The sequence below is a fragment of the Leucoraja erinacea genome, chromosome 7 (genome assembly GCF_028641065.1).
Source record: "Leucoraja erinacea ecotype New England chromosome 7, Leri_hhj_1, whole genome shotgun sequence".
NCBI classification, from domain to species: Eukaryota; Metazoa; Chordata; class Chondrichthyes; order Rajiformes; family Rajidae; genus Leucoraja; species Leucoraja erinaceus.
Genome location: NC_073383.1, coordinates 21,064,618 through 21,085,213, shown reverse-complemented (window position 1 = coordinate 21,085,213; position 20,596 = coordinate 21,064,618). Strand labels below are relative to the sequence as shown.

The 20,596-nt window shown below is 44.1% G+C and overlaps 1 protein-coding gene and 1 pseudogene across 1 annotated transcript in view; one reads left to right on the top strand and one right to left on the bottom strand.

Moving 5' to 3' along the window:
- hnrnpa3 (heterogeneous nuclear ribonucleoprotein A3) overlaps positions 1-20,596 on the top strand; it is an 81,489-nt gene that overhangs the window by 16,281 nt on the left and 44,612 nt on the right. The gene's annotated exons all lie outside the window — the stretch shown is intronic.
- LOC129699133 (uncharacterized) lies at positions 13,142-18,914 on the bottom strand (annotated as a pseudogene).

The window sequence follows — 20,596 nt, the reverse complement described above, 5'->3', positions numbered from 1 at the left end:
AGGGGTAACATGAGGGGGAACTTCTTTACTCAGAGAGTGGTAGCTGTGTGGAATGAGCTTCCAGTGAAGGTGGTGGAGGGGTCAGGTTAAGTTTTTAAATCATTTAAAAATAAGATGGAAGAACTTTTTGGATGGGACAGGGAGTGGAGAGTCTCTGGAACTCTGAGCCGCAGAGGTAGTCAAGGCCACTCAGGGGCTAGATTTAAGAGGGAGTTAGTGTCGGCACTTGTGGCTAGAAGGATCGAGATGGTATGGAGTTTCCGGCAGTAATTGTTATATGAGTTGGATGATCATAAATGACATTTGAATGGCGGTGCATTCGAAGGGCCGAATGGCCTACAGCACCTAGAATGTTTCTATGTTTCATGACTGAGAAATTCCTCCTCATCTCTTTTCTAAAGGTACTGTCTTATGAAGAAAGACTGGGTAGACTTGGTTTATACTCTCTAGAATAGTGTAGGAGATTGATGAGGGGATCTGATAGAAACTTACAAATATTATATCTTAAGTGGTTGGTGCCAAAGTCAGGGGCTAGATGCAGGAAGATTGTTCCCGATGTTGGGGAAGTCCAGAACAAGGGGTCACAGTTTAAGGATCAGGGGGAAATCTTTTAGGAACCGAGATGAGAAAAACCTTTTTTCACACAGAGAGTGGTGAGTCTCTGGAACTCTCTGCCGCAGAGGATAGTCGAGGCCAGTTCATTGGCTATATTTAAGAGGGAGTTAGGTGTGGCCCTTGTGGCTAAGGGGATCAGGGGGTATGGAGAGAAGGCAGGTACAGGATACTGAGTTGGATGATCAGCCCTGATCATATTGAATGGCGGTGCAGGCTCGAAGGGCCGAATGGCCTACTCCTGCACCTAATTTCTATGTTTGTATAGGTTTTTTAAGTAAATTTGAAATTCCTTTTCATCTCTTTTCTAAAGGTACCCGTCCTTTTACCTCCGTGACTATGGGGCTAGCGCCGTGGTCCTGGTAACCGGATGTGAAGGCTCAGTGGGCAGCCTAATGCTGCGAACTAGTGTACGGGTGATTGATGCGTCGCGAGCGCTGGACCCGACTGATGGATGGTGTTTCCGGGATTCGCGGGTCTTGGGAAACAATATTCTGTGCCAAAGTCAGGGGCTCAATACAACTTACAGGAATGTCTTTTTTTGCCATTTCTGGCAAATGTGGGAGTGGAATGGGGAATCCTCCATCCTCCTCTTAGACGTTGAGAGGCCAGTGATAACACGGCCACATTTACCACACAATTAGAACGCTCATATAGAACCATGCAGCATGGAGAGAGCGGTCCTGAGCTACTATCTACCTCATTGGAGATCCTCGGACTATCTTTAATCGCACTTTACTGGACTTTATCTTGCACTAAACGTTATTCCCTTAGCAAGCAAGAAAAGCTTTTCACCGTACCTCATTACACACGATGATAAACTAAAGTAAACTTCAAAAAAACGTCAGCCCACTAAGCCTGTGCTAACAATCTAGGATAATTAATACTAGTTCTATACTGATCCCAAATCATTCTCCCCCCATTCCCATCAGCCCTCTCCATTAACTACCACACTGTGACTGATCATTCTACCAACTGGCAGATCTTTGTATTATGAGGGAGTGTGGGCGGGGGGGGGGGGGGGGTTGGGGGGGGAGGGGGGGGGGATTTAGAATGGCTGAATGAAAACCACTTTGTCACAAGGAGAACATTTAAACCTCACATGGAGAGGAGCAGAGCTGGGAGGCAGCAGCTCTACCAGTTGCTTCACAGAACCATCCTCATATTTTTTTTATTGTGGAGTGGTGTATAAAGACTAGAGGAGCAAGGTTAGGTTGGGAAAACAAATAAAATGAGTAGCTAAGAATCATAACAGATTGGTTACTGTTGAGTGCCCTGCGGTGTATTATTCCCCGAATTTCAAGTCTACGTTTTATTGTTATTTTATGGACATTTGAATGATTTTAAGCCTCAGAAACACACAGGTTTGGGTTGGTGAAATTAAAAATCAAGAGTCAAGAATGTCGAGAATGTTTTAATTGTCATATGTGCCGAAAGGGAACAATGAAATTCTGAGGCAACACAACAGATTTGTGAACCCAGTAGTCAATAGATAATATAATGAACAAATATAAATCAATAAATCATATGCCCAAGAAGGAACTGCAGATGCTGGAAGATCGAAGGTACACAAAAATGCTGCAGAAACTCAGCGGGTGCAGCAGCATCTATGGAGCGAAGGAAATAGACCTATTAGGGAGCGGTCTCTGAGGGAGCGGTCTCTGAGGAAAACAGACAGGGGAGGAAACTCAGCGGGTGCAGCAGCATCTATGGAGCGAAGGAAATAGGTCTATTTCCTTCGCTCCATAGATGCTGCTGCACCCGCTGAGTTTCTCCAGCATTTTTGTGTACCTTAAATCATTAAATCATATTGGACAAAAAAAACTAAGCCCAAACTCCCTAATGCAATCAAGGCAGTTCATAGTTCGGAGTTTGGTTCGTGTTCATAGCGTTCAATAGACTGATATTTGTTGGTAAAAAGCCGTTCCTGAATTACAATTTCCAGGCTCCTATGCCTTCTTCCCGATGGCAGGACTGAAATGAGAGTGTAGCCAGGGTGGTGTGAGTGATGATGATGCTAGCTTTTTGAGGCAGTGCCTTCATTGATCCCAATGGTGGAGCGCTCAATGCTGGGCGGTTCACCACTTAATGTAACAATAACCAACAACCAGATGTGCTCTCTACGTGTAGCTTCAAAAGATTATTTGTCACATTTTCAACTTCTAAGGAAAATCAGAAACCCTAACCTACACAGGTCCAGAATCCGCCGGACCTCTTTGAAACCCCTGTTGGAGGGGCAAATGGAAGTGCCAGGGGAGGGGGTGGTTTGTGTGGGAAGGGACGAATCCATGGCGGTCAGAAAGCAGTGAAGATGTGGCCCCCGTTGGACTGTTTTATGTGAAGGGTGGAAGATGAGGACAAGGGGGACTCTGGAGAGTGGGGGGATGGGGAGTGAGAGCAGCACCTCCTCATATTTCCCCTGTTTCTTGAAGAATGAGGACATCTCCGTTGGTACACCCCCCCAGCGGTATTCGCCCAAATCCACCTCCGTCTCGGTTCTTCCAATGAACATTGACTTCTCCAATTTCCCGCCCTGGTTTGGTTTGTGGATCCCGTCCCCCAGCATCACGAAGGCTTGCACGCTTCGCCCACCCTCCGCTCCGCCATAACCAACCAGATCTCCCGAGTCCCCGTTTTCACAGCACCTCCCCTTCCCCCAGCTCTCCCTCAGCCCACTGTCTCTCAGCCTGTCTTCCTTTCATCTTCCCGCCCCCCCCCACCCCCCACCCTCACATCAGTCTGAAGAAGGGTCTCAACCCGAAACGTCGCCTATTTCCTTCGCACCATAGATGCCGCCTCACCCGCTGAGTTTCTCCAGCATTTTTGTCTACTTTTTATACCCCTGAAGGAGTTTTATATGCCTTCACTTTAATGGTGTATCTATTGTCAAACGATGATGGTTGGCTTCTCTGGTGGGAACACCAGTACATAAATAAAGGTGAGAGGACTAGATCCACAAGCTAAGTGCTGATACTGCACTGCATGTAACCCAGACTTAAGAAACATGGGTCCTGGATGTTCCAGCAAAGCACCCTAAAGATCCATCCCCATAAAATCTAGTTTCCCGCTCTGCCCCACACTCTGCCCCCCTCTGAATCCCACCTTGACCATGACTTATCCTTTTACCACACTTCTCCTGATTAGAAGGTCTTCTAAGTAGTCAGTAAAAGTGCAGTGAGACTGAAGCTGCCATGCAGTTCACATCATGTCTATGGGTTTCACTTAAAAAGGAAAGTCGATCGTAAGAAGATTTGTTTACTGACTATTCTTAAAGCTACAGAGGGCATGGAAAGAAACAAATACACTTCCCACAAATGTTAAGACGAGCCTTCAGTTTTGAAACATTAAACATATGCATAAGAATCATCAATTTCCCAAACAACTTCGACCTTGAGCGACGGATCAGAAGCCAGTTTGTTTTAAACACCACAATTTGGATGAGCAGCATCTGTAATGATATCGTCTAAAGTTCAAAAAGACCAGTTCAATAGTTCCTTCTCTTGAATCTGCAACAAACCAGCTAACTCTCCCCTTGCTCAGTTGAATGAAGGTCCAACGGCACGCAGGAGGCTCAACGTAGTCCAGAAGAAGGAAGTGGCGTGATCAGCATCATATTCACCAACTTGAACCTTCATTGCCACCGCCAACTCGGCACGATGACTGCAGTGTAGAAAGGAGATGAGGACAAATTACTTTAGCCACAGGGTGAATCTGTGGAATTCATTGCCACAGGTAGCTGTGGAGGCCAAGACATTGGGTATTTTTAAAGTAGAGATTGAAGTTCTTGATGAGTAACAGTGTCAAAGGTTACGGGGAGAAGGCAGGAGAATAGGGTGAGAGGGAAAGAAAGATCAGCCATTATTGAATAGCGGAGCAGACTTGATGGACCAAATGGCCAAATGCTCCTATGTCTTAAGGTCTTGTGGTGTGTAATTAACTCAAGTTGCTCATCTGGATTCCTCCAACACTAGCTCCCAAATGCAGATCTATGGTACCTAGATGGACAAGAGCTCCACGATGTTAGGCCGCACCTCCGTCAAGGAAAAAGATACAAAGTTTCCCCCACCCCCCCACATAATACAGCACTAAAGATACACTAAAACATACATTTAACAATAAATTAAAAACAACAATAGAAGAAAAGGACAAGACAGACTGTTAGCGAGGCTGCCATGCGAAATGTGGCCTAACCAAAGTCCTATAGAGCTGCATCATTACTTCCAGAATGCCCCTAGCAATGAAGGCAAGCATACCGTGCACCTTCTTAACCACCCGATCTACTTGTACTGCCACCTTCAGTGAGCTATGAACTTGGACTCCAAGATCTCTCTGCACAAGTAATACTTCTTAGGATCTTGCCATTAACTGTATACTCTCTCATAGTCATAGAGTCATAGAGTGATATAGTGTGGAAACAGGCCCTTCGGCCCAACTTGCCCACACCAGCCAATAATGACCCAGCTACACCAGTCCCACTTGCCTGCGCTTGGTCCATATCCCTACGAAACCTGTCCTATCCATGTACCTATCCATGTACCTGTCTAACTATTTCTTAAACGATAGGATAGTCCCAGCCTCAACTACCTCCTCTGGCAGCTTGTTCCATACACCAACCACTCTTTGTGTGAAAAAGTTCCCTATTCACCTTAAACCTATGTCCTCTAGTCCTCGATTCCCCTACTCTGGGCAAGAGACTCTATGCATCTACCCGATCTATTCCTCTCATGATTTTGTACACCTCTATAAGATCCCCCTCATCCTCCTGCGCTCCTTCTTCTTCTTTCGTGTGGCGTGCACAGCCTAAAGTTGGTGGACAACTTGTTATATTTGATCTTCCGTTTGTGCACGTCGAGTTGATTGCATTAGTCGAAACAGGGCGGACCACGTGAAGGTTGCAATCTTCCACCCCCTCCTGCGCTTCATGGAATAGAGGCGCAGCCTACTCAACCTCTCCTTATAGCTCACACTCTAGTCCTGGCAACATCCTCATAAATCTTTCTGAACCCTTTCAAGCTCTCCTTGCATTCAACCTCCCAAAGTGCAACAGCTTACACTTACTTCACCTTAAAACCCCCAGTGGATTACGTTGCTGGCACGGCAGCAATCACTGCTAACTATTCTTTACAGATGGCCAAGGAATTCTGAAACTGCCAGCGATGCCCGCAGTCCATGAATCAACTGGATGTAATGCTGAGGCTCTAGAAGATGCTGGTCAGGCCACATTTGGAGTACAGTGAGCAAATGTGGGCCCCATAACTGAGGAAGGGTGTGCTGGCTCTGGAGAGGGTCCAGAGGGGATTTACAAGAATGATTCCAGGAATGAGTGGGTTAGCATATGATGAGCATTTGACAGCACTGGGCCTCTACTCGCTGGAGTTTAGAGGGTTGAGAGGGGACATCATTGAACCTTACAGAATAATGTAAGGCATAGATAGAGTGGATGTGGAAAGGATATTTCGACTGGTGGGAGAGTCTAGGACCAGAGGTCATAGTCTCAGAATTAAAGGGTGCTCTTTTAGAAAGGAGGTGAGGAGGAACTTCTTTAGTCAGAGGGTAGTTAATCTGTGGAACTCATTGCCACAGGGGCCAAGTCAGTGGATATTTTTATGGCAGAGATGGACAAATTCTTGATTAGAATGGGTGTCATAGGTTATGGGGTGAAGGCAGGAAAATGGGATTAGGAAGCAGAGATCAGGCATGATTGAATGGGAGAGTGGATCAATGGGCCGAATGGCCTGATTCTACTCCTATAACTTTGCTTACAGTACATGCAAACTTGTGAACTTCTGAATTAAAAACATTGCAGATATTTAAAATGGCAGCAGCAACATCAGTCTGCTGTCATTTTTGCAACATTGAAATGGAATGAAGGGTACACTTTAACTGTATTAGCTTGTGAGTTAAACTCTCCCCTATCAAACTATTCCTCTGCATTATTAAATCAGCAACATTAACTATTAAACCATAACCACATTTTTCAGCTGCATTAGCATACATTTCAAGCAAGATTCTATTTCCTTTCAAGATGACAGAAATGCTTTGCAAAATCTTCTTGAAATGTCCCTGAATCCCACATATTTCAGGTTATGTTTGGCAAGCCTTGAGAATATAATGCGTGGATGTTAATCCACACGGACTCTTAAAACATTCTGGTGAAAGTCCGATGTCAGCTATTTTATTTGATGCATAAACCTGTTTGTCTGTAAGTCCTGTAGCTCCACTGAAATCTCACACTTCTCGGAACAAATTCCGCACATTTTCCTACAAATTGCACACATTCCCTGGGAAACAACTTACATCTGCCTCCAAACAGCCGAACATGCAAAAGCCCCACATCTTTTCCACAAATGCTTCCTGTCTTCTTGGGTTGATGCATCTGTCTCGTTCTTACAAGTGCCAGCAGCACAGATGTATTACATTTAAACATAGTGTCACAGCTCAGGGTGTAAAATTGATCAATAGCATCTGGGCAAATCAAAAGGCTAAGAGTGAACAAGGAGATTGTGGTAAAGACCGTGTCGAATGTATGTTCCACTGCACAAAGTACTTTGCCCTATTTGATCCGCCGTTAAATAATAGTTAAAATTACTTTGAAACACACAGCAGGCTTAATTCGGATATTTGTTTCTCTTCAGCATTTGAAATCATTCGTTTGGGCAGATTAGCTTAGTTTAGTTTAGAAATACAGCATGGAAACAGGTCCTTTGACCCACTGAGTCCACACCGACCAACAATCACCCGTAGACTAGGTCCATCCTACACACGAGGGACAATTTACAAAAGCCAATTTACCTACAAATCCGCACGTCTTTGGAATGTAGGAGGAAACCGGAGCATCCGGAGAAAACCCACGTGGTAACAGGGAGAACATGCAAACTCCATACAGACAGCACCCGTAGTCAGAATCAAACCCGGGTCTCTGGCGCTGTAAGGCAGCAACTCTATCGCTGCGCCACTGTGTCGCACATGCTGCAGATGTTGCATCCTTTATTGTCTGAACTCATCTGGGGATTCCATCAGATAATAATTACAACAGTGTGACCAGTGGATGTAACAATGGTCATGTCTTATAGAAATTGGTTACCGTGGTCCGATCCTGTGCAACAGTACTCCCCAAACACCCTGAGCAACACTGCTCAATGCAAATGCTACATCGCATAACACAACAGAGAACCAGAGGAACATCACTCCACACACAGTCTATAGACAATCACTCCATGAATATCTATAGACATCACTCCACACACAACATATGAAACCTGGTCTCCATGGTCTCCCTGGACCAGTCTCTCCAGGAAAAGGCTATAGAACATCAGTCCACATCCCAATAATGAAAGACCTGGATAGAGTGGACATGAAGAGGATGTTTCCACTAGTGGGAGAGTCTAGGACCAGAGGGCATAGCCTCAGAGTAAAAGGATGTACCTTTAGAATGGAGATGAGGAGGAGTTTCTTTACCCAGAGGGTGGTGAATCTGTGGAATTCATAACCACAGGTGGCTGTGGAGGCCAAGTCATTGGATATTTTTATGGCGGAGATTGACAGGTTCTCAATGAGTAATGGTGTCAAAGGTTACAGGGAGAAGGCAAGAGAATGGGGTTGAGAGGGAGCGATAGATGCCAGGAATGAATGGCAGAGTAGACTCAATACGCTACCCCAGATTGTGCGGGGAGTGATGTTCTGCAGACTGTGTGTGGTGTGGCGTTTACCAGACTGCTGCGTGTGAAGTGATTTTCTACTCAATAAGTGCTGAATGCTAATCCTTAGACTGCATATGGTGTGATGTTCCACAATCTCCATGCAGAGTGATGCTCCACTGTCCCTACCTCGAATGATAGTCCTCAGACTGTGCCTGTTGTGGTACTCTACCGACCTCATGTTGGGTGATGTGCCACAGACTGTATCTGCAGTAATATTCCATAGACATTATGTGGAGGAATGTCGAGATACAGCACAGAAACAGGTCCTTCAGCCCACCAAGACCTTGCCGACCAGCGATCACCCAGTACATTAGTGCTATCCTGCACACCAGGGACAATTTACAATCTTTACCGAAGCCAATTAACCTACAAACTTGTACGCATTTGGAGTGTGGGAGGAAACTAGAGCTCCTGGAGAAAACCACGTGGTCACAGGGAGAATGTAAAAGTCCATACAGCCAGCACCCGTAGCCAGGATCGAACCGGGGTCTCTGGCGCTGTAAGGCAATAACTCTACCTTGCCGCCCTGTGTGGGCTGTTTTCTGCATTCCATATGTGTGGAGTGATGTTCCGCAGACTCCCTGTTTAGTGACGCTCCAGAGACTGCATGTGGAGTGATGTTCCCAGACCTTAAGTGGATGGATGTTTCCCAGACTCCATGCGGACTGATGTTGCACACATTCCCTCTTTAGTGATGTCCCTCAGGCTGTGTGTGTAGTGAAATTTCACAGACCATACGTGGAGTATCTCAAAATCAAGAAAACTGCAGATGCTGCGAATCTAAAATAAAATCAGAAAACACGCACCTTGTAAAGCACAGACCATGGGAATGGAACCAGAACTAAAATTTGAGGTTAAAGATCTTTTGTCAGAAGAGTGAAGGAGCTTGATGGTGGAGTGGGGCTCTGGAGGCCCTGCAGCAGCCTGGGATTGGATCGGGGACCGCACCAAGTAGCCGAGAGCGGACGCGGCCTGCAGTGGCACGGAGCGATGGGCCAGCAGTGGAGGACACCAACAACTTCACTTGGCCAGGCCGGCCCTGCAATGTTGCCAGGACAACGGGCCTTTATGGCTAAGTTAAGAACTCTACTTATAACAACTTAGACTTGATCCATGAAAAATGGTGGCACAAGATGGTGACTCTTGTATACTATTCCTGTACACTTGTACTTAACTATGATCGTGTTTATATATAGTAATATTTTGACTGAACTGTATGTAAAAAAGGAATTTCACTGGTTTGACACGTTAAAACAAGGTTTTTTCCTTTAATTATCCATCGGGCTTCCAGGTGACAGGTTATGATGATGTTGTTATTCATACTTTTCCCTTTTCTGGAAAGCTGCCTGACCTAACCCACTCACCAGCTTTACTCATTCATTCTGCTTCCCACCACCTATATCTGGTCAACCTGAGGTGTACCTTCAGCAGCAGACTGGTTCCACAAAGATGCAGTGCAGAATGCCACAGGAGATCCTTCTTCCCTGTGGCTATCAAACTGTACAACTCCTCCCCCTTCAGTCGTGGGGTAGACTGACTCCCCCCCCCCCCCCCCCCCCCCCAAATCTTTGCCCATCCCAATCCTTTCCACTCGTCACTCTAGTTTCATGTTTCATGTATTTCGTGTTTCATGACAGTTGGCAGATCAATTTCCCTCCTGGGATAAATATAGTTACTATCGTATCGTATTGTATCATATCATATCGCATTGTATCGTATCGTACAAGGCATTACCCTGCAGTTGTACAGGGTCTTGATGAGACCACACCTGGAGTATTGCATACAGTCATGGTCTCCTAATCTGAGGAAAGACATTCTTGCCATAGAGGGAGTACAGAGAAGGTTCGTTCACCAGACTGATTCCTGGGATGGCAGGACTTTCATATGAAGAAAGACTGGATACACTCGGCTTGTACTCGCTAGAATTTAGAAGATTGAGGGGGGATCTTATAGAAACTTACAAAATTCTTAGGGGGTTGGACAGGCTAGATGCAGGAAGATTGTTCCCGATGTTGGGGAAATCCAGAACAAGGGGTCACAGTTTAAGGATAAGGGGCAAGTCTTTTAGGACCGAGATGAGAAAAACATTTTTTACACAGAGAGTGGTGAATCTGTGGAATTCTCTGCCACAGAGGGTAGTTCAGGCCAGTTCATAGACTATATTTAAGAGGGAGTTAGATGTGGCCCTTGTGGCTAAAGGGATCAGGGGGTATGGAGAGAAGGCAGGTACAGGATACTGAGTTGGATGATCAGCCATGATCATATTGAATGGCAGTGCACGCTCGAAGGGCCGAATGGCCTACTCCTGCACCTATTTTCTATGTTTCTATGTTTCTATTAATCAGAGGTCTGATGGAATGCTCCCCATTTGCCTGTATGAGTGCAGCCCAAACACCCTCAAGAGAAAGCTTCCCACTTGCTTTATACCTCAGCAAGCATCCAAAACATTCTTTACCTCCTCCCTTGGCACATAGTTATGGAAGTGTCTGCCATCCAGAGGAAGGGTTCCAACCTGAAACGTCACCTATTCCTTTTCTCCAGAGATGCTGTCTGCATTTTGTGCCTAACTTGTGTGCCATCTACAAATACACTGCACTGACTCGCCCAGGCTATTCTGACATTTGTCTTTGTGAATACAAGTTACATAATGTTTGAGTGAAAACGTGACGTCATTTCATGACGTGTCCATCAACCAGAGTGATATAGGAGACAGACACACAATATTAATCGTCTAGGAACTATGAAGCACTATTTGTGCAAAACACCAGGATGTGGTGAATATGAAAGCAATCTCGAGAGGATTTGACTGTTCGAGTAATAGAATCATAAAGCACAGAACAGGCCCTTCTGCAAAACTTATCCATACCAACCAAGATGCCCGATCTAAGCTAGTCCCATTTGCCTGCATTTGGCCCATATTCCTCTAAACCTTTCCTATCCATGTATGTGTCCAAGCATAGACAAAGATACAGAAGACCTAGCTGCTTATGTAGACTTTAGAGATACCGTGTGGAAACAGGTCGTTCAACCCACTGAGTCCATAACGACCAGTGATCACCCCATACACTAGGACCATTCTACAAACTTGGAACCATTTACATTATACAGAAGTCAATTAACCTACAACCCTGTGCGGCTTTTGGAGTGTGGGAGGAAGTTGTACAGAGAATGTAATATGTTAACATAATTTTCGGAACCTGTAAAAAGGTACCACTGTATTGTACTTACTTCTAATAAATAAAAAAAAATTAAAAATGTTAAAACCTTGTGCGGCTTTTGTAGTGTGGGAGGAAATCAGAGCACCTGGAGAAAATCCACACGGCCACAGGGAGAATGTACAAACTCCGTATAGAGAGCAACCATAGTCAGGATTGAACCTAGATCCCTGGTGCTGTAGGGCAGCAACTTTACCGCTAGAGTATGTCATGATTTCTGAACTCAACATCCTAAAGCAAAACTCGAAAGATGGGAGAGATCTCCAAGACAATTCCAGTAACTCCATTTACATTATATTGAAAAAGTTGTGGATACGTTTTTAGCATGAAATGGCAGCCCTTTGAAGAGATTAGAGGTAAAATACAGAGGGTCACAGACCACGCCTTTCAAAATAAAGATCTGTTATTGCCATGCATGAACCTCCAAAAGAAGTCTCAGCAGATAGTGGTTCAGATTTTTGATGTTGTTTTGGTTTGAACAATATGGAAGTGGAATCTCATGTAGATAGGGTGGTAAAGAAAGCTTTTGGTGTGTTGGCCTTTATAAATCAGAGCATTGAGTATAGAAGTTGGGATGTAATGTTAAAATTGTACAAGGCATTGGTGAGGCCAATTCTGGAGTATGGTGTACAATTTTGGTCGCCTAATTATAGGAAGGACGTCAACAAAATCGAGAGAGTACAGAGGAGATTTTCTAGAATGTTGCCTGGGTTTCAGCAACTAAGTTACAGAGAAAGGTTGAACAAGTTAGGGCTTTATTCTTTGGAGCGCAGAAGGTTAAGGGGGACTTGATAGAGGTCTTTAAAATGATGAGAGGGATAGACAGAGTTGACGTGGATAAGCTTTTCCCACTGAGAGTAGGGAAGATTCAAACAAGGGGACATGACGAGAATTAAGGGACAGAAGTTTAGGGGTAACATGAGGGGGAACTTCTTTACTCAGAGAGTGGTGGCTGTGTGGAATGAGCTTCCAGTGAAGGTGGTGGTGGCAGGTTCGTTTTTATCATTTAAAAATAAATTGGATAGTTATATGGATGAGAAAGGAATGGAGGGTTATGGTCTGAGCGCAGGTATATGGGACTAGGGGAGAATACGTGTTCGGCACGGACTAGAAGGGTCGAGATGGCCTGTTTCCGTGCTGTAATTGTTATATGGTTATATGGTTATATGTGGAGCAATGGAATAAAACACCGCTTTACCTCTCCTTACCTCCCAGCATCGTCAGGATCCAGTTTGCAGGATAAAGGAAGTACTGAAGAGAAAATTCACAAAAGTCAATAGAACTTCAGTGAGGAAAGATTGAATAGGAATCTTAGAGTGTATGGAACGGGCTGCCGGGGGAGGTAGTTGAGACAGTGCTATCTCAACATTTAAGAAACATTTAGACAGGTACATGAATAGGACAGGTTTAGAGGGATATGGGCCAAACACAGAGGGGTGAGACTAGTGTAGATAGGACATGATGGCAGGTGTGAGCAAGTTGGGCCAAATGGCCTGTTTCCACACAGTATGACTCTATGACTATTAATTATTTGTATTTGTGCATGTGGTGATATTGCAATCATTTAAATGTGTTTGAGTGATATTTGTAATATTTGTAATATTTTTTAAATGTTTTACTTGTTTCATTTCGAATAGTTTTTAAAAGATTCAGAATGTCAGGGACATGAACCAAGTTTTTCTGGGCCAGCCACATGACGGCATTATGTTGCACAGTGCAATTCTGATAAAAGATAGACACAAAATGCTGGAGTAACTCAGCGGGTCAGGCAGCATCTCTGTCATAAAGGAATTGCTGACGTTTCTGACCCTTCAGATTAACAGACATCACCTATTCCTTTTCTCCAGAGATGCTGCCTGACCTGCTGAGCTACTACAGCAGTTTGAAACATTTTTGAATGCTTTGAAAGATTGAATTGATTGAAAGGCACAGCATGGAAACAGGCCTATCGGCCCATCATGTCCACGCTTCACTCACTAGTTTATGCTATCCCATTCTCGCATCCACTCCCAACACACTGATGACAATTTACAGAGACCAATTAACCTACAAACCTGCACATCTTTGGAATGTGGGAGGAAACCGGAGCACCCGGAGGAAACCCATTGGTCATAAGGGGAAAGTGCAAACCCCACACAAGCAGCACACAAGATCAGGATCAAACCTGGAACTCTTACGCTGTGAGGCAGCAGTTCTAGCAGCTGCACCAGTGTGCCGCCCATTCAGAATGCTGCCGAATATCAGAGGCTGGCTGGATAAACCAGGTGTGTTTTAAGCTCGCCACCACATAGGGCCTTTGCATTAGCAAGCGTAGCAGCCCTGGAGTACAAGTCGCTGCTGTAGTAAGTACAGAATTTATTTTTGCAGGTCAGCAAAATGGGAATGATGGGAAGCACAGGTGGTCTGCTGTGGGTCTTAAGTTTCAGGGCAATAAAGTGTTATAGACCACAATTGCAAGACGGCATGTTTAAGAACAGACCATGCATTCACAGTCCATGCGTGTTTCCAAGATTCGCCTCTTTATAAATTCAAAGCAGGTTTTCAACTGATAAGCTCCCTGTATGGCAACAAAATTAATAACTGGTATCCAAATTCCAATATTTCCTCTCACACAGTTCAGTGGATGACTTGTTCTTCACCAGGAAAATCTTATGAATTTAAAATAAATATTAGAGATTTCCTGCACAAATTGCATCTTGCTGCACATCTGCAGCAGCAAAATTAAGCGAACCCAAGGAATGATTATTTTTAATTAGCCAGATCATAGAGTAATGGAGTGTGTTGTTTGACAGATGGTAATGGGATTACTTTCTCTCAAAAAGCTGTGCAGTTAAAAAATTTACAGATTCACGAATAAACACAAAACGGAAGATTTAATCAGGGCTAAACAAAAAGGTAAGCAACATCAACAATCCCCATTGATTTAATTTCCTCCTTAAACTACCAAAGTTCTTGTAATAATATCAATTTGAACTAATATTAAGAGTGCTTAGCGTTTTTGTAAGCGGAAATCTAGCTATGTTATCTATTTGAATACTGTGAGCTAACATATCTCTCAGTGTGCCATATAGAACAGAGATGCCTGCAGCATTAGTTTTTTATTGGTTTCTCCTTAAAGCAGAGAAAATCAAACAGTCTGGCTAGATCATTATGATAAATTATAGTCCATCATTAAATTGTCTAAACTATGCACTGATATTGTGTGGTGATTCTGTTGAATGTATCACTAATACATAATAAGGCCGGCCTATTTCAGTACATACTGTATATGGATAAACAAAGCACGAACGCACATAAAGTATGATATACAATAGCATATTATTTCATCTTTTATGGTCTTTCATGTACAAACTGTACATTATATTTTATTGGACAAATGTTCTTGGTGGCATCAAAGCATACTCGGAGCAGTCTTAGAGCAATTTCAGGATATATATTCTATGGTGTGAAGAATAATGCCCAAGAGCACCTATTTCTCTCTTTTGTTTCTTAGCAATCTCACGATTTCAAGAATTTCTGGGTCACAGTTTTTTTTACGAGGATGTTGCCTGGACCCAAGTGTCTGAGCTATAGGGAGAGATTGGGCAGGCTAGGACTTTATTCCTTGGAGCGCAGGAGGCTGAGGTGTGATCTTATAGAGATGTATAATATCATGAGAGTGAATGCAGTCTTTTACCCAGGGTAAGGAAATCAAAATCCAGAGGGCATAGGTTTAAAGTACGAGGGGAAAGATTTAATAGGAACCTGAGACATAGATAGGACAGGTTTGGAGGGATATGGACCAAGTGCTGGCAGGCTGGGACATTGTTGGCCGGTATGGGCAAGTTGGGCCAAATGGCCTGTTTCCACACTGTTTCACTCTATGACTCTGACTAAGGGTCAACGTTTTCACACGGAAGGTGTGGATATATGGATTGAGCTGCCAGAAGAGGTAGCTGAGCCAGGTGCAATAACAACATTTAAAATACATTTGGACATGTACTTGGATAGGGAAGGTTTAGAGGGATATGTGCCAAATGCGGGAAGGTGGAACTAGTGTAGACAGAGTATCGGCACGGGCAAGTTGATCAGAGGACCTGTTTCCATGCTGTATGACTCTGTTTGCTTTGGGATGTTACTGGGTTACAGCACTTTCTTCTTTTCTCTTCTGCAAAAAAGGAAATGGGATTGCTGGCTGCAGCAAAATTAAAGCAGAGGTCACCATTGGAAGGATTACAGCAGCATCCTCATAAGGTCATAAGTGATAGAAGTAGAATTAGGCCATTTGGCTCATCGTCTACTCCACCATTCAATCATGGCTGGTCTATCTCTCCCACCTAATCCCATTCTCCTGCCTTTTCCCCATAACCTCTGACACATGTACGAATCAAGTATCTATCTATCTCTGCCTTAAAAATATCCACAGACTTGGCCTCCATAGCCTGCGGCAAAGAATTCCACAGATTCACTACCCTCTGACAAAATAAATTCCTCCTTATCGCCTTCCAAAAAGAACGCCCTTTAATTCTGTGGCTATGATCTTTAGTCCTAGACTCTCCCAGTAGTGGAAACATCCTGAGTGCCAAAACTTAATGATGGCAGGTTCCAGAGCATTTGTGAACATGCCATAAGCCAGCCCAGACAGTAAGAAGTATTTATGAAATACTTTTAATTGAGAAATTTGTCCTTCATCAAATACATTCTTGTGTGGGGAGAAGATAGGAGAATGGGGTTGAGAGGAAAAGATAGATCAGACATCATTAAATGGAGGAGTAGACTGGATGGGCCGAATGGCCTAATTCTGCTTCTATGATTATGAACATGGGATCCCTGGAACTGTAAACTTTCATTTTGGTGCGGGGACTGTAATTTGCCATTAATTCAATACTTTTAATAGACCGAGAATCTTTCACAAAAATGAGCACCCTTCATGTTGATGTAAAAATCAGAGCCAAATTCATTCCCTCTCTTTCCTTTCAGAATCATCGTACTCAAGATAACATTTCAATGGCACTAATCTTGAAACCATTGGTGACCATGTTGCCGATCTTCCTTTCTTCTCCAAGCATGTTGCTGCTTCCGAGACCCATGCTTCTCAATCCCACCCGCCACACTTGAATCTTTCATGTCAGACTTCTTCTCTGCCACAGTGCTGAAGATGCTCCAGTGGAAACCGCAACCAACATAAGTTCACAAGTGCACAAGTTCTAAGAGTAGAATTAGACCATCAAGTCTACTCTCCCATTCAATCACGGCTGATCTACCATTCCCTCAACCCCATTCTCCTGCCTTCTCCCCATAACCCCTGACACTCTTACTAATCAAAAATTTGGCAACCTCCACCTTAGAAATATCCACTGACGGCTTCAACAGCCAGTCTGTGGCAATGAAGCTACATCCTCTGAATTTATTGAGCTCTTCCCATTCTTGCATTAATTCCCGGTATGTTTCCCATATATCCTTAGCTCTTTGCAGTGGTAAATTAGCTTTACCAGATGGTGAGACTTTGGGATGTGAGAGGTCACAGGGAGAGTGTTTCAGGTCATTGATGTTTTAGCAGAACAAGGAAAGGTTTGGGAGGTAAGCTTGTTTTATGCTGTGGAGAAGTGAGAGGTTGAAGGAAACAATGGGAATGCCTGTGATGGGGTGGACATCAAGAGACACCCAGCTGTCTGAGGGAGCAGGTGCAGGTTTGCTGACTATAACTGGTCATACTGAGTGAGATGTAAACTGAGGGAAATGAATGAGGACACGAGACGTAAAAAAAGGCTGAAGAAGTGAGATGCAGAACAGGGTATTCAGTTTCTCTTGGTCTTTACCCGACCATAGATATTATCTGTGTTGTCTCCACCGCTTTCCCTTCTCAATAAATTAAAACACACGTCTTCTAACTTTTCCTTGCAAACAGAACCCCCGGGTTCTGATGAAAAATGTCCAACCTGAAGCATTACCTCTGCTTCTCTTATAGAGCCATGGAATCATACAACGTGGAAACAGGTCTTTCAGCTCAATTTGCCCATGCCGACCAATATCTTCTTAATTCTTAAGCACTTTGCTCCTCTAGGGAGCATAGGCCATTGACAAATGTCCTCCACCTCACTCGGTTGTTGGCAGTTCTTTCCAGATCTCCCCAATAGAGCCCACTCTCAGACATTTCTGTCTGGCCACCTCTTCTCCAGCTGTTCCTGGGGAGACCTCTGTTCCTTTTTCCTTGGGGGTTCCATTTCAGGGCTTGCCGGGTGATGCTTGTGGCAGGTTTCCTGAGGGGGTGTCCAATCCAACTCAATTTTCTCCTTCAAATTTGTAAGTCAATGGGCTCCTGGCTTGTTCTTTTCCACAGGTCCACATTGCTTACTTTGTCTCTCCACCAGATGTTAAGTATTCTCCTAAGGCAGGTGTTAATGAATGTCTGCAGCCTGTTTGTAGTGTGTTTTGTTGTTTTCCATGTCTCTGATCCATACAGCATCACCTGTTTCAAGTTTGAGTTAAAGATGCGTAGTTTGGTGTTGATTGCGATGTGCTTTGAGCTCCAGATCTTCCTGAGCATGTTAAACACCACCCTAGCCTTATTGATTCTACTTATTATGTCTGCCTCTGCTCCTCCAGTGATGTCCACAACACTGCCTAGGCATGTGAATGTTTCTACCTCCTCTGGAGCAGTGCGGTGCATAAGGATAAGGTTGCTGGTTTTGGAGTGGATCCTCATCACCTGTGTCTTTACTGTATTGGGTGTAAGGCCAAGTTTTGTTGCAGCTTCTGAGAGTCTGTCCGCCTTCTCCTGCATTTGTATCTGTATGTGTGAAAGATGAGCTATGTCGTCTGCAAAGTCAAGATCATCTAGCTGCTCCCACATTGTCCACTGAATTCCATTTCTTTTCCCTTCAGTTGTTTCCGTCATAATCAAGTTAATTGCCAGGAGGAACAGGAATGTTAACAATAGACATCCCTGCTTGATGCCCGTCCTGACACTAAAGCTCTGAGAGAGCTGGCCTGCATGCATAACTTTGCATGAGGTTCCATCATACGAGTCCTTGATCTTGGTGGGAATTCCATAGTGATCCATTAGGTGCCATAGTGTTGCCCTGTCTAAGCTGTCAAACGCTTTCTCAAAGTCGTTGAAGTTGATGTACAGGGACGTGTTCCATTCAATAGACTGCTCAATGATGATGCGTAATGTTGCTATGTTGTCTGTGCATGAGCGATCCTTCCTGAATACTACTTGCTGGTCCCATAGCCTCTCGTCTAGAGCTTCCTGAAGACAGTTGAGGATGACCCGTTTGAGAATTTTACTGGGTACAGAAAGAAGAGTGATCCCTCGGTAGTTGTCGCATTTTCTTAGGTCATCGTTTTTTGGCAGTTTTACGATGTATCCCTCTGCCCACTCTGTGCCGACCAATATGCCCCATCTACATTAGTCCCACCTGCCTGCATTTGGCCCATATTCCTCTGATGCTATCCTTTAAATGTACCTGTCCAAATGTTTCTCAACATCCCTCCCCCACCTGATCGCCCTACTAGTTTCACTGTCATCCTGCTTAGTTTCACTGTTTGTATCCACTCTTTATCACCTTCTCCACACCCAACAATAGACCATTGTGGGCTCCACCTTTCATTGATTAATGTTGCTGGCCTTGATTTGTTATTTTCATACTTTTCATACCTTTGTTTTGTACATTTTCATACCTCTAGTTTCCCTCTCCCCTGATTCTCAGTCTGAAGAAGGGTCTTGACTCGAAACGTCACCTATTCCTTTTCTGCAGAGATGCTGCCTGACCCGTTGTGTTACTCCAGCTTGTCTTCAGGACTTGACTCCAGGAGTCGAGGGAGTAGGTATAGGGATAGGTGTTGCATCTCCTGTGGTTGCAGGGGAAAGTACCTGGGATGAAGTAGTGTGGGCTGGAAGGGATGGGTTCATCAGGGAATTGTGGAGGGAATGAGACTGTTTGGTATTTTGCTACTGAAACTTTGATCTATGCTGTTGTCACGCCAACTATTGACCAATCCACAGCTTAGCTTCCAATATTAATTCCACATTATCAGCAAATCAAACAAGACTCTGCCAGTGCTCTGTCTAACACCAAAGCGTCCAACAAAGAAGTTCGTTTTGGCTTTGGCTTAAAGCCAAACGCGTAAAATCGTAGGATGATGTTTAAATGACTTCATGGCTGTGCTGCTTTTACCTGTAGCATTGCACTGGGATCTGTGTGTGCTTCCCCCTGTACCAATAGCTCTTTTCTCCTCTGTCAGCTGTTGCCATGGGTTACCTAGCTCCAGTTTTCACATGGTTCTTCAAGGTGAAAGGTTAACTGTGTTTCCCTTTCCACAGATGCTGCCTGACCTGCCAAGTGTTTCCATCATTCTTATAGCTTTTACTGCAGGATTTGCAGCATCCGTAGTATTTTTTCCCACTAGCTCCCCGATTCTGGAGTTCCCGCTTTGAACTGGCCGGCTCCTTTCTCTCTCCCTTTAGTATCCTCCTCAAAGCTAACTTCTTTGTCAACCAATTTTTTTTTGCCACCCTTCCTGGTGCTTCCTTTTTTGATGGTTGACTATTTTTTAAATTATTATACATAGTCATAGAATCATATAGTGTGGTAACAGGCCCTTAGGCCGAACTTGCCCACATTGACCAGCATGCCGCATCTACACTAGTCCCACCTGCCTGCTTTTGGCCCATAGTCATCTAAACATGTCTTATCCATGAACCTGTCCAAATGTTTCTTAAACATTGTGATAGTACCTGCTTTACCTAATTACCTCTGTGAAGTAGCTGGATGTATTTTCCTACATTACATGTGCTGCAAATTCTCATGGAGAAGGCATCTATAAAAAACACCTCCAGGCTGTAACTCTTTATTTCAACAAAGTTCATGCTTTTAAAGAATAAATTGTGGTTCGGTAAATTATTTCTGTCACAATGTAATGGAATACGTAAATGGAAACTATTACTGTAAATTGATTGTGCCTTAAGATCTGTATTTTTTCAAAGTAGGGAGCTTCCACCATCTTGTGGAGAGTCGGTGCTATGACACAACTAAAGAGCAGCTTTGTGGAGAAAGGAACTGCAGATGCTGGTATCTTTCAAAGTGC